Genomic DNA, 12,273 nt, shown 5'->3' with positions numbered 1-12,273 from the left:
AGCACCACAAGTTCTTTTTCCCCTGTCTGATCCCTACCTCACAGCTTGAAGGGTACGTCCCCCTGTCACAGGTTCTGTGCCTCCACCCTCTCTCCTGCCACCATCAGCGTCTTTTCTCAGGGAAGAATCCACTACTAGTAGACATTTACACCTCGGGGGAAGGCCTAGGCACTGTGCTGCTGCTCCCAGCCCTACTGCCCTTGACAGTCAGCCCCCCGGAGACCCCCAGGGCTTTGAGAGGAGGAAAGCAACATCCAGGCTGATCCCCATCCCATTGCTCCTGGGGCTCAGGGTCACAGAAGGTAGGAGCTACAGAGACCCTTAAAGGTAACAGAGGGCTCCCTCCATTTAAAGGTGAGAAGACGGGTCCAGAGAGGATGAGATACACTCGGTCAATGGAGGGTTAGGGGAGACCTCAAGTCTCCTAATCCAAGTGCTTTGTCACTAGAGTGGGCTTTGAGAGTCTCTGGGAATTGTAAATCCTGCAACATTTCTCTTTACTTTCCAATCTTCCAATAAAATGGAATGGAAGGTTAAAAAAAGGATGGTAAAGTGGATTTAAGTTGCCCAATAAACCCTTTTAATTAAAAAAAAACAACAAAAAACCTCATATGATGAAAATAGACCCCAAATTATGTATGTTCACTTTACTTTTCAAAAGATGTATGTTTGATATTGGAGAAAAGTAATCTAAAATAGGAACCTCTCTAAACTAGGCTAAGTATTGCTGGCCAGCAGTGCCTGTGTCAAGATGCCCCCTGCACGCTGCCATGCGAGAGCCTCTGAAGGCAGCCCAGAAGCAGCGGCGTGTTTGTTTCTCCTGGACAACCTCCGAGCGCTGAGCACACTGCCCTGTTGGGCTCCCCATCTCCATCCATCTGGCCTCCTGATGCAGTCATTGACATCTGGGCTTCTGGCATCCCACTCTTTGCTTTGGGATCTGGTAGGGTGGATCCCTCTTTGCCTTCTTTCAGAGGAATTCCTTATCAGGAGGAAAGATCCTCGGTGGGCAGGAGGGGGCAGGAAGAGGGGGAGGGGACTGTGCCAAGGCAAGAGCCTGCCAGCAGGTCTCTGGATTCCTGAGCAGGGCTGGGTGTAGGTAAGAGTTGAGGGGGTAGGGCCAGTGGCAGCTGGGCTGGAACCTATCATGTGGTTTGAAACTCCTGGGGGTGCTGGCTGCAGTTTGGCCTAAGGAAGGAAAAGAGGGTGTGCCAGCCTCTAAGACAGAGAGGCCTGTTCTTCAGCCAGCTTCCAGGCCTGTTGTGAGGGGCCTCCTGCCTGGGCCAGATACTCCTGAGCTGTTGGGGCCCTCAGTGGGGCTGCCAGATCCTATGGTACGTCCCGGGCAGCTTCAGGAGGTGGAGGGGACGGTCTTAGAAGCTCCTGGCATCTCAAGGAGCCGTGCAGACCCTGGACGGCCAGCACACCTCGCTCCATCCAGGGCAGCCTCAGCCAGCAGTGAGGATGGGGCACAGAGCAGGCACATAGGCCTCTGCTTTTGAGCTGTGGGATCTTGGTCAAGCCACATCGCCTCTCTGAGCCTCAGTTTCCCAATGTATTAAAGAGGATACTATCCGCGGTCCTCCCTTAATAAACATTAGTTTCCCTTCCCCTTCAGAGAAGCTTGTGTCTTGGGACCTGTCGAGCCAACTTTTAGGGCCAACAAGCCTCAGGATTTTTCAGTTCCTCCAGAATCCATCCATCATTCATTCACTCACTCATTCTCCAAGGCTAACACCTGCCTCGGGCCTGCACTGGAAATTCAGCTCTTTTTCCTGCTGTTTGGTTTCTGGCAGACTCCGGCACACATGGCCTGGCCTTGAAGCTTCCATCTGTTCCTCCACTGGGGATGCTCTCTTTCAGTCTGTCGTACAAAATAAAAAGCAATTGTGTAACTTGTTCCCCTGCTGCTGTCCCTAATCCCCTAACCCTCCTCCAAGTTCCCTAAGGTTTTAGCCTGCAGGTCTCAGAGGGAAATAAATGGTTAACGACTGCTTGCTGAGAGCCCGTGTTTGCTGGTGCCCACACAGCGCTAAATGCTCCACATGCCTCAGTCCCTTTAACACCCACGGCAGCCCAGGAAGTGAGTAGTAGCATTCCCTCGGTCCCTGCTAAGGTTCAGAGACCACTTGCTGGTGGTCACAGAGCTTACCAGGGATGCAATTTTGCCTTCGTGGACCCCTTCCTCCCTAAAACATATTAACAGTTATATTAATGACTGCATTGGTGTATTAAAACATTTTCTCCAACCTAAAATTTCCTGTTTTCTTCTGATTTTGACAGAAATGAGAACATTTTTGTGAGCCCCGGAAAGTATTGTGAGCCCTGGCACTGTCTCCTGGGCCCAGGAGAGATGCAGGCCCTGAGGCTAGGGAGAAACAAGGCTGAGATTCCCGCCCACGCTGCTGTGGAAGTTCTAACCTCCTCCCTGTACTGCCCTTTAGCAATTAAAAAAACAAAAAACAAAAAAAAAGCAAGAAACTGTAGAAAAGGGACTAGCTATCTGAAATCTTAATGCCTATGGTGGTATTAATAGTTGTCTCTGGAAAATGTAACTTGGATTTTTTATTCACCTCCCCACCAAACTCCCACCTTCTGCCTCGCTACTTCTTGTTTTTTTTTTTTTTTTTTGGCGGTACGCGGGCCTCTCACTGTTGTGGCCTCTCCCGTTGCGGAGCGCAGGCTCAGCGGCCATGGCTCACGGGCTTAGTTGCTCCGCGGCATGTGGGATCTTCCCGGACTGGGGCACGGTGTCCCCTGCATCGGCAGGCGGACTCTCAACCACTGTGCCACCAGGGAAGCCCCTCGCTACTTCTTGACCAAAATTTTTCAAAGAGCCAAGACCACTCTATCCTCTTTTGTGGAAATTCTAGACACCCCGTCTTGGCCTTCTATCCAGTCTCAGACCTAAAGGGTGACTGGTTTGCCCAGAGGACAAAAGGGGATTCATTTATCTTATGGGAGCAGCTCCAAGTTGCTACCTAATCCCCAGAAACATTATCTTTGGTCATAGTAATAATAACAACAGTAATTCATATTTTTGAGAGCTCTCAATGTGCTGGGCATTTGCTAATCACTTGGCATGAACTGCCTTATCTCCATTTTACAGATGAAGAAACTGAGACTTAGGAAGACTAAGTGAGGTGCCCAAAAGGAGGTGCCAAGATAGGGACCTTAGTAGGGAACTAAGCTGAGTCCGCTAGACCGTTGTAGTTACTGAGTCCAAGCTCTCTCTGCTCGCTGCACAACAGGCCAATAAATCGGAGACATTGAGGTGAGGAATAACGACTTTATTCAGAAAGCTGGCAGACCGAGAAGATGGCAGACAAATGTCTCCGAAAAACCAACTTACTGGGTTCGGATGCCATTTTCTTTTATAGAACAGAGAAGGGAAGGAGGTGAGGAAGTAAAGTGAAAAGGCCATAAGATTTGCAGATGCCCCTGGAATGGCCAGCCTCGGTGACCAGACGTGTTAATTTCTTCTTTCTTGCAGCCATCCACAGGTGGACAGCGTCGGGATGTTTCCCTGAACAAAGGCACTTTGGTTTAACATTCAGGAAGAGGGGCAGGGTTCCCCAAGGCAGGCCATTATGTATAGACAATATCCTTTTAATGAACAAAAGCAACTGAAAGCAAAGGTTAAAGTAAAAGAAACAGATCCAATCTGTAGTCAGATTTAGCTCTTCCCTGTTTCATTGTCAGAGCATGACCTCCACGAGGGCAGGGTCCATTTCCACGGTCTCCCGGTCGCCCACCACAACTTCCAGTGTGGAAAGACACACTTTCAGTGTGGAATGAATGAATGGTGGACTGACCTCTCCACTGTCCTGCTCTCTAGGACGCTTACCCACTTCCTGTCCCTGCTCCTTGTCTTGGGACAGTCACTACCTCCTGCCTCTGTAGTGCAGAAGTTGGCAGCTACAGCCCTGGGGGGAGTCTGGGGCAGCTCAAAGCCCTGCTGGAATAAGGGACTGATCAAAGCAGGACAAGCTTCAGGCATTCACTCCCGCATCAATGCCCATCCAACCCCACCACCCACCCCAGCCTGTGGGATCCCTGCAGTCTACCTCCTGCCAAGTCTGCTTCTCCCTGGAACTCCAAGGTGAAGCCTGACAGACACACAGGCAGAGTGCCAACAGGAAGGAGGTGGCTGAGGGAGTCTGTGTGGCTCTCTGGCTCGGGGCTCATCTTTTTTCCTCTTAATGCCTTTGGCTCTCCCCCAGGGCACATTACCAGACTAAGAGCAAATACCCCCAGGGGGACATGAATTCACCCACGAAAATAATCAGATGCCCTAGAAGTACAACTACTATACAAGAAAGACAATAAATCAAGCTGCATATGTCATCTAAAGCAGAATGATTGAAGTAGATGGACCAAGATTTTGAAGTAAAGCACGATAATTATGCCTAAAAAGATAAGGGAAGACATTTGTAAAATAACGCAAGGACAAGAAGTCCAGGAGAGAACCAAGGCAAAAGATTAGCTCTGAAAGATATACTCTTTAAAGTAAAGGACACAATAGATGGTATAAATATCAGTTTGGATATAAGTGAACAACTAACTAGTAAAGAGGAAAATCAGATTGAGAACTGTCCCAGGATGCAGGAAAAGACAAAGAGAGAACAAATGAAAAAGAAAACCTAAGAGATGGTGGGTAGAAGTAGGTGTCGCTAAAGGAGAGAAAAAGAAAAATGGAGAACAGGGAAGAATTGAAATAATGGAGATGAAATGTTCCAGAATTAAAGGAAAATGAATGAACTCAGATTGAAAGGACTCATGGAGTAGCCAACGGTAGAAATAAAGAAAAATCCACACAAAGATATGGTAAAATCGAGAATATGACGGACAAAGAGGAATGACAAAGAAATAGCATCCCTTACAAAGGGCCAAGAATCAGATTGACATTATACATCTCAGTAACAGCACTTGAACCAGGAAATCAGAGTAATGTTATTATAAGAATTGAAAGAAAAGAACCGTTTCAATCCAGAATTTTAAAGCCAGCCAAATTGTCATTCAAAGATGAGGTCATACTAAAAATATTCTTAGGCAAATAAAGCCTTAGAAGGTGGAATACACAGAGACCCACACTGAAAATACTCATGAAGGAAATACCTAAATAATAAAAGAAACAAGTCCAGGACGTGCTGCAAGAGCTATGGGAAGTCAGGGTGTTGAAGTCAGGGGTCAGTGCAAGAAACAGAAGCAGAACTTGGCATTTTCGGTAGGAAGGGATTTTATGCACCTAATTCTTTTAAAATATTGGAAAGGCTGGAGGCTTCCAAAACGATACAGAACTGGCCAGACTGGAGAGCTATGGCACCTGGCGTAATCAGGAAAGTGAAGGAATCACAAGGGCTGCCCGGAGCTGTTGAATTTAAAGATACACAACCATGGCCATGTGATCCAGGAATCCGGAAGCTGGTATGCTGTAACTACCCAGATTCTGGAACTCAGAGTCTGGCTACAACACTTGCTCATCTTTTTAACAGAGGACCAGCCTTGGGCCCAGACACTTTGGGAGGTAACACTGTCCAGCTAGAGTTTAATGACATTGATCCGTTTCATCTATTTTATTTTGTTACTTTCTGTTGATGGCAAGTGACATTGGTTTTCCATTTTCAGAAATGATAGAACATTTCTGTTTAGAGCACACTTTTAAATGTTTTAAAGGAAAAGTAGGTCCAGGGATCTCACTGCAAAGCCATTGTGATTGGTGCAGACAATTAATATAAGTAGTCAGAGGTGGAAGAGGTGACCTAGGGAGGAGGGGATAGTTGGGTCTCATGACAGAGGAAGGTTTAGATTGGTGTAGTACTGGGAAGATAGTACTGGGAAGATAGCACTGGAGCGAAGGCCAGTGTGCTGATTATCTATCCCTGTGTAACCAACAACTCCAAGACTTAGTGCCTTGATGCTGTCTGTTGCGTGGTCTCGGTCAGATCTTCACATCTGAAGGCTCAGCTGGCCTGGGCGCCCCCAGTGGCTCACTCATGTGGCTGCCTAGTGACACTTGGCTGTCAGTTTTGAGCACAGCTGGGGCTGTCAGCTAGCACATCTACCTGTGGCCTCTGCACGTGCCTTGGGCTCCTCACAGCATGTCAGCTGGGTTCCAAGAAGGAGGTTTCCAGGAGCAGGCATTCTGAGAGACAGGAAGCAGAAGCTGCCACTGAAGGGCTATACCTGGAACTTCCGGTGTCACTTCTACCATATTCTAGTGGTCCCAGCAGTCATAGGGCCCACCTAGATTCAAAGGAGTGGAGAAATAGATTCTACCTCTTCAGCAGTGAGCAGTGGGATGGGAAATACTGTGCAGCTAGCTTCCCAGTGCTGCGAAGCATGGGTGAGTTTAGGAGACAGGAAGTCACTCATTCCCTGCCTAGGGCCGGGGAGAAAAGGAGGAGACAGGTGCTGGTGGATAAAACTGGAAAAGTTTCATGGAATACCTTAGTTGATGAGACGAAGAATTAGGGCTTTATTCTGTAGCCAGCCAGAAGCGATTGATGGTATTGGAATGAAGGAGAGACACCGTGCAGAAAGCCAAGGTCTCAGCAATTCTTTCTGCAACGAGTGGGTCCCCAGGGAAGAAGTCTGGTAGCTTCTGTTCCTTTACAGTAGAATATCCCAGCAGCACGATGGAGTGAAAAAACACATTGCCCCCAATCCACTAAGCATTTGTTAGACAGTTACCGTATGCCAGGTGCATGACCAGGCCAGGCATTGTGGAAGTAAGTCTACAATCCGTAAACCACTGGGCTATCCTGCAAATTCCAGTATTTCTACCTTCATTCTGTAGCTTCTAGATCTCCTCTTGGACTCCTCATGGACCCAAAATCTTTTGCTAGGACAAGTGTCCTGGGTTTGGACTAAAAAATTATGGTGCAGGTCCAAGTCCAAGCCCCTTAAGCACCCAGAAGAGGGTGTGGCTTACCCCTGGAGTCTACATGGAGCTGAGCGAGGGCCTCTGATGGTCGGCAGCAGAGCTCAGGGTGCCAGAGCCCAGAGCGTTCAGTGTATGTTCAAAGCCAACCCATCCTAGGGCATCTGCGAAAGCCCATCTCTTCCACGCAGCCTCTCTGTGTGCGTGAATTCACTCCCCATGAAGCTCCTAGAATAGAAGGGAAGACAGACCTGTCTACTAATTACAACACTTTCATATGATAAACGCTGTAAGCAAAGTACCTATGAGATGCTGTGACGTCTCAGAAGACATCGACCTACTTGAGATTGGCCGGGTTGCTTTGGGCAGGTCTTGGAGAAGGAAAGCAGCATTTATCAGTGCCCACTATGCACCAGGCACTCACTTTTCTAGAGGCTTGACATGCATTGCTAATGACTTATGCATGCAAAACCTTCACACGTTTATGCGATAAGGCTAAGTAATTGGCACTTGTTAACAATTGTTATCTCATTTCATTGTTGCAACCAGGAAAAAAGACAGGAATCACCAAGCCCAGTTTACAGATGAGGAAACAGGCCCAGAGAGGTTAAGTCACAGGCCCAAAGCCACTCAGGCCGGAATTCAAGCCCATGTCTGACTCCAAACCCCACACCTCTGTCCCCCGCACCATACCACCATTTTGAGGGAAGGGGAGGACTTCCCGGGAGAGGAACAAATCCTGTTGGGGGGCGTTGGGGACTCAGTAGTCCCAAAGAGCCAGGGTTCGTAGTGTGTGGGTTCCAAGATGGGATGGGGGAGAAGGCAGGAGAGAGAGTTTTGAATGCCAGGCCAGGGTGCAGGGAGAAGGCTGGATTCTCTCCCCAGGGAAGGTCCCGCCACTCCCTAGCTCACACTGTAATCTCTCCTCCCAGATCCCTCGTCGCCTGAATTCCACGTCCTTCAAGTCAGGGCTAGGCCTGGAACACGGTCTCCTGACTCCCAGCCCAGAGCTCACTCTTCACCCAGCTTCCTCCTTGTCATGGCCTCCCTTTCAGGCTGTGGTGTTTGCTCAGAACCCGAGCCAGGGGCAGAGAGCAGAGAAATATTTACTTATGTCACCGCCAACCCTGCCTCCTGGCGGCCCCAAGGGCTACCTCACAGAGAAGTTCAGTTATATAACCCTGAGTTGACACAGCAAGAAGGAGAAGGAAATAAATTATAATTATTCTTTTTCCTCAGTCTTGGACACACTTTGGATAGCTTGATATTTGCTTCTCTGCTTCCTCGTCTTATTGACCTGGGGTCTCCAGGGACCTTAGTGGTTCTCGATCAGCTGTTGATTTTAGCCTTGATTCTGGTGAGGCTGGGGATTTGGGGAGGTCGTCCTAGAGGCTGGGGAAGGGAGAGAAATGAGATATCAAAGGGCTGCTTTTTGCCAAACTCTGCCGGGGCTTTGTATGCATAAAGTCATTTTACTCAAGCAGGAGCCCAACGAAAGTGGTCCCGTTTATTACCTCCCTTTTGCAGAAAAGGAATGGAGGCACAGAGAGGTTAAGTAACTTCCCAAAGGACACTCAGCAGAGCCAGGTCAGAAGCTCTGAGGCTTCTAGTTTTCAAACATCTCACATGGAATCCATGGCATAGGGATCCTGGAGAGAGCAGAACATGCTAGCATCTCCCTGTGGAGGAAGTTCCTCCATAGCTTAATCCCAAAACATCCCTCACATCTCATCTCCTCTCTGGCCTTCCCTGGACACTCAGCTCCACGGTGCTGGGACCCTCACTGTCCCACCCCCATCACCAATCTCACACTTTCCTTCCTGAAAGTGTTCATACTCACCCCCACCTCCCAGTCTTCACACCCAATGTTCTTCCCAGCTAGAATGTCACTCCTCCCTTCTCCACCTGACAAAATCCCAGCAAAATAATAATAATAATAATGCACCTTCATAGAGCAGAAGCTGTGAAGTGGAGTGGTTAAAAGAATGAACTCTGAGTGTTTTGCATGGTTCCAACTAGCTTCATCACTTCTGCTGGCTGTGTGACCTCAGGCAAGTTAGTTAACCTTTCTGGACTTCAGTTTCTTCACCTGTAAGATGGAGATAATGATACCCAGCTTACTTAAAAGAAAGAGATAAAATTATGGGATGAAACGAGTTATAAAAATAAAAATGATATAAATAAAAACTTACTTGTAAAGTTTTTTTTTTTTTTTTTTTTTTTTGCGGTACGCGGGCCTCTCACTGCCGTGGCCTCTCCCGTTGTGGAGCACAGGCTCCGGACGCACAGGCCCAGCGGCCGTGGCTCACGGGCCCAGCCGCTCCGTGGCATGTGGGATCCTCCCGGACCAGGGCACAAACCCATGTCCCCTGCATCCGCAGGCAGACTCTCAACCACTGCGCCACCAGGGAAGCCCCACTTGTAAAGTTTTTAGAAAAGTGCTTGGCACCTAGTAAGAGCTCATCAAATGCTTATTCTTATCATCAAGGCTTCAAATGTGGAGCAGACTCTGAAGTCGGATTCCTTGAGTTCACATCCCATCCCAGTTGGTGACCTTAGACAAGTTAGTTAACCTCTCTGGGCCTCAGTGTCCTCTATAAAAAATTTAAACTGCAATGTGCTTTCCACTTAGGGAGGATGAGACAATCAAATAGACATAAAGCAGTCAGAGGGCTTGGCACTTAGAGACAGGTAAATATAATCTACTATTATATTACTGGGGTTCAGACCCAGATCACTGACCCCTGAGCACAAGGGTTTAATGACCACATGGTGCCACTCAAATTTTGCCTCTCCAGGCAGCACGCCCTCTTCCCCGGCCCCCTGCTCAGCACCCTCTCCCACTCCGAGCTCCATAGCACTCATGGCCTGTCTTGTCTCTTAAATGTCATGTCTGCATTACCAGCGGCCCCGTGTGGTGGGAAAGCACAAGACCCATGACCTGTGCTTGGTCCTTGTTCGATGAGGCAGTTCAGTCAGCTGCTATTAACCCCCCACTGCTCATTCACTTAGCGGGGGTTCATTTCATTTGACAACTATGTGTTCATACCTGCAATGTGCCAAGCAGTATTTGAGGAACTAGGGATTCAAAGGGTGAATAAAAACTGACACATTGGGCTTCCCTGGTGGCGCAGTGGTTGAGAGTCCGCCTGCCGATGCAGGGGACACGGGTTCGTGCCCCGGTCTGGGAAGATCCCACATGCCGCGGAGCGGCTGGGCCCGTGAGCCTTGGCCGCCGAGCCTGCGTGTCCAGAGCCTGTCTGTGCTCCGCGACGGGAGAGGCCACAACAGTGAGAGGCCCGCGTACCGCAAAAAAAAAAACCAAAAAAAACCTGACACATCCCCTACACTCATGGGGCTCAGAGTCTGATATGGGACACAACCATTCATCAAATGGAAGGTGATAACTACAACCAGTGGTGACAGAGGGACACAGGGCTGTGAGAGTGCACAGCATGGGAATTTGAAGTGATGCTTGGGTTAAAGTATCAGAAGTGTCAATAAATGAGAAAAGAGTGCTCTGGCATATGCAAAGGCCCTGTGGCAGCGATGGGACAGAGTGACAGAGGGCAGAGCTCAGACAGGGAGGAGACTGGAGGGGTCTGAAGGATCCAGATCCTGTACAGGGGACTTGCTGACCATCATAAGTTCTAGTCTGAAGTAGTCTTGAGGTTTTTAAAGATTGCTGGAGCTGCTGTGGAGAAGGGTTGCAGTGGCCCAGAGTAGAGGCAGCCTTGACCTGTTAGGAAGCTATTGCAGCATCCAGGTGAGAGAAGACAGAAGCCTGGACCTGAACGAGGATGGGGAGGATGAGAGAGGTTAGTAAGAAAATGTATAAGACGTGAAGGTAAATCTGAAAGGGCTTGATGATGGGGGCGGAGGACTGGTGACAGGCGGTGACTTTAGGTTTCTGGCCTCAGAGGCTATGTGAGTGGCAGTGACATTTCCTGCAATGGGGAACACTGGAAGAGACCAGATTCTGTGAAGTGCTAGGGCATGACAAAGCCCAAGACACTGCCTGGGCCCTCAAGAGGGGGAAAGCAGACATAATAACAACGACGATGGTGATAACAGTAGCTAATTGAGTGCAGGATTGGAACCGAGCAGTCTGGCTCCAGAGCCTCTGTTGTAACACCCTCTACTCTACAGCCATCATGCCATCATCTTTATTTTCTAAGTGCCTACTAGGTGCTAAGAACTGTGCTAGGCCCTGGGATGTCAGCTCTGAACAAGAAAAACAGTAGCCCTGCCTGGCCGAGCTCCCTGCTGGCTCAAGACGCACCAGCCCACAGAGGCAAATGCTGGCACGCTGACCTCCCAGTGGCCTCCCACCCTGCTCTCACAGAGCTTAGGATCTGGGGGTTAGATGGGTCACAAACAAGACAGTTTCAGCTGGTGGTTATTCTGTGAAGAAGGTTAAAGAGGGTAAGTGAGACAATTCCTGGGGTTGGGGGGAAAGGGATAATCTTAGAGTGGCGACATTTAAACTGACATGATAGTAAAATTGCATAATCACACAGTTAATAGTTCAGAACCCCAGCAGGGAGCAGGGGTGGGAGTGAACAAACTGTATGAGGTAGATTTTTTTTTTAATTGAAACATTTGACATAAGTGCTTGAAGTGTTTGATGGTTTGGGTTTTGAAGTATAAATAGGAGTTCACCAGGCAGACTGGGTTAGGAAGTCATTCTAGAGAGAAGCATGAATATGAGCAGAGGCAAGTAATGCTATGCGACGTGTGTGTGTAGAACACAAGCTCTTTGGTATCTCTAAAGTATAGTTCATAAGCTCCATGTGGGCTCAGGCCTATATTGTTTCCTTTTTGTCTCTAGTGTTTAGCATGTAGCTTAAGATTAATGAATTTTTACTGAATGAATAAACGCATGAAGAAATGAACAAATGAATGAGCTAGTGTTGATAGGAGAGGCAGCAAAGAGAGAAGGACATAGTATAAATCAGTGTTGTTCAATATAAATGAGCCACATATGTAATTTTAAATGTTCTAGTAGCCACGTTAAAAAAGTAAATAGAAACATTACATTTTGATAATATATTTTATTTAACCTTGTATATCCCAATATTATCAAACATCTAATCAATATTTAAAAACTACTGAGGTATTTCACACTCTTTCATTTTGTGCTACGTCTCTGAGTTCCCGCAGGTATGTTACACATACAACACATCTCAATTCAGACCAACCACATTTCAAGGACTCCATAGCCGCATGTGGCTACCATATTGGCGAGCACAGGTCTAAATGCTGCTGGGCAGTAAAAGGCCTGCTGAGGGGTTTGGACTTCATTCGCCTTAGCTGGTGAGAGACCACTGAAGGTCTAGGCAGAGGTCAGCACGGTCAGATTTGTTGCTAGAAAGCTCTCTGGGGTAGCT

Source organism: Delphinapterus leucas, chromosome 1, assembly GCF_059928025.1.
Source record: "Delphinapterus leucas isolate spDelLeu-1000000601 "Yukka" chromosome 1, BTC_Dleu_Yukka2, whole genome shotgun sequence".
In the NCBI taxonomy this organism is placed as follows: domain Eukaryota; kingdom Metazoa; phylum Chordata; class Mammalia; order Artiodactyla; family Monodontidae; genus Delphinapterus; species Delphinapterus leucas.
This window is presented reverse-complemented; position numbering follows the sequence as displayed.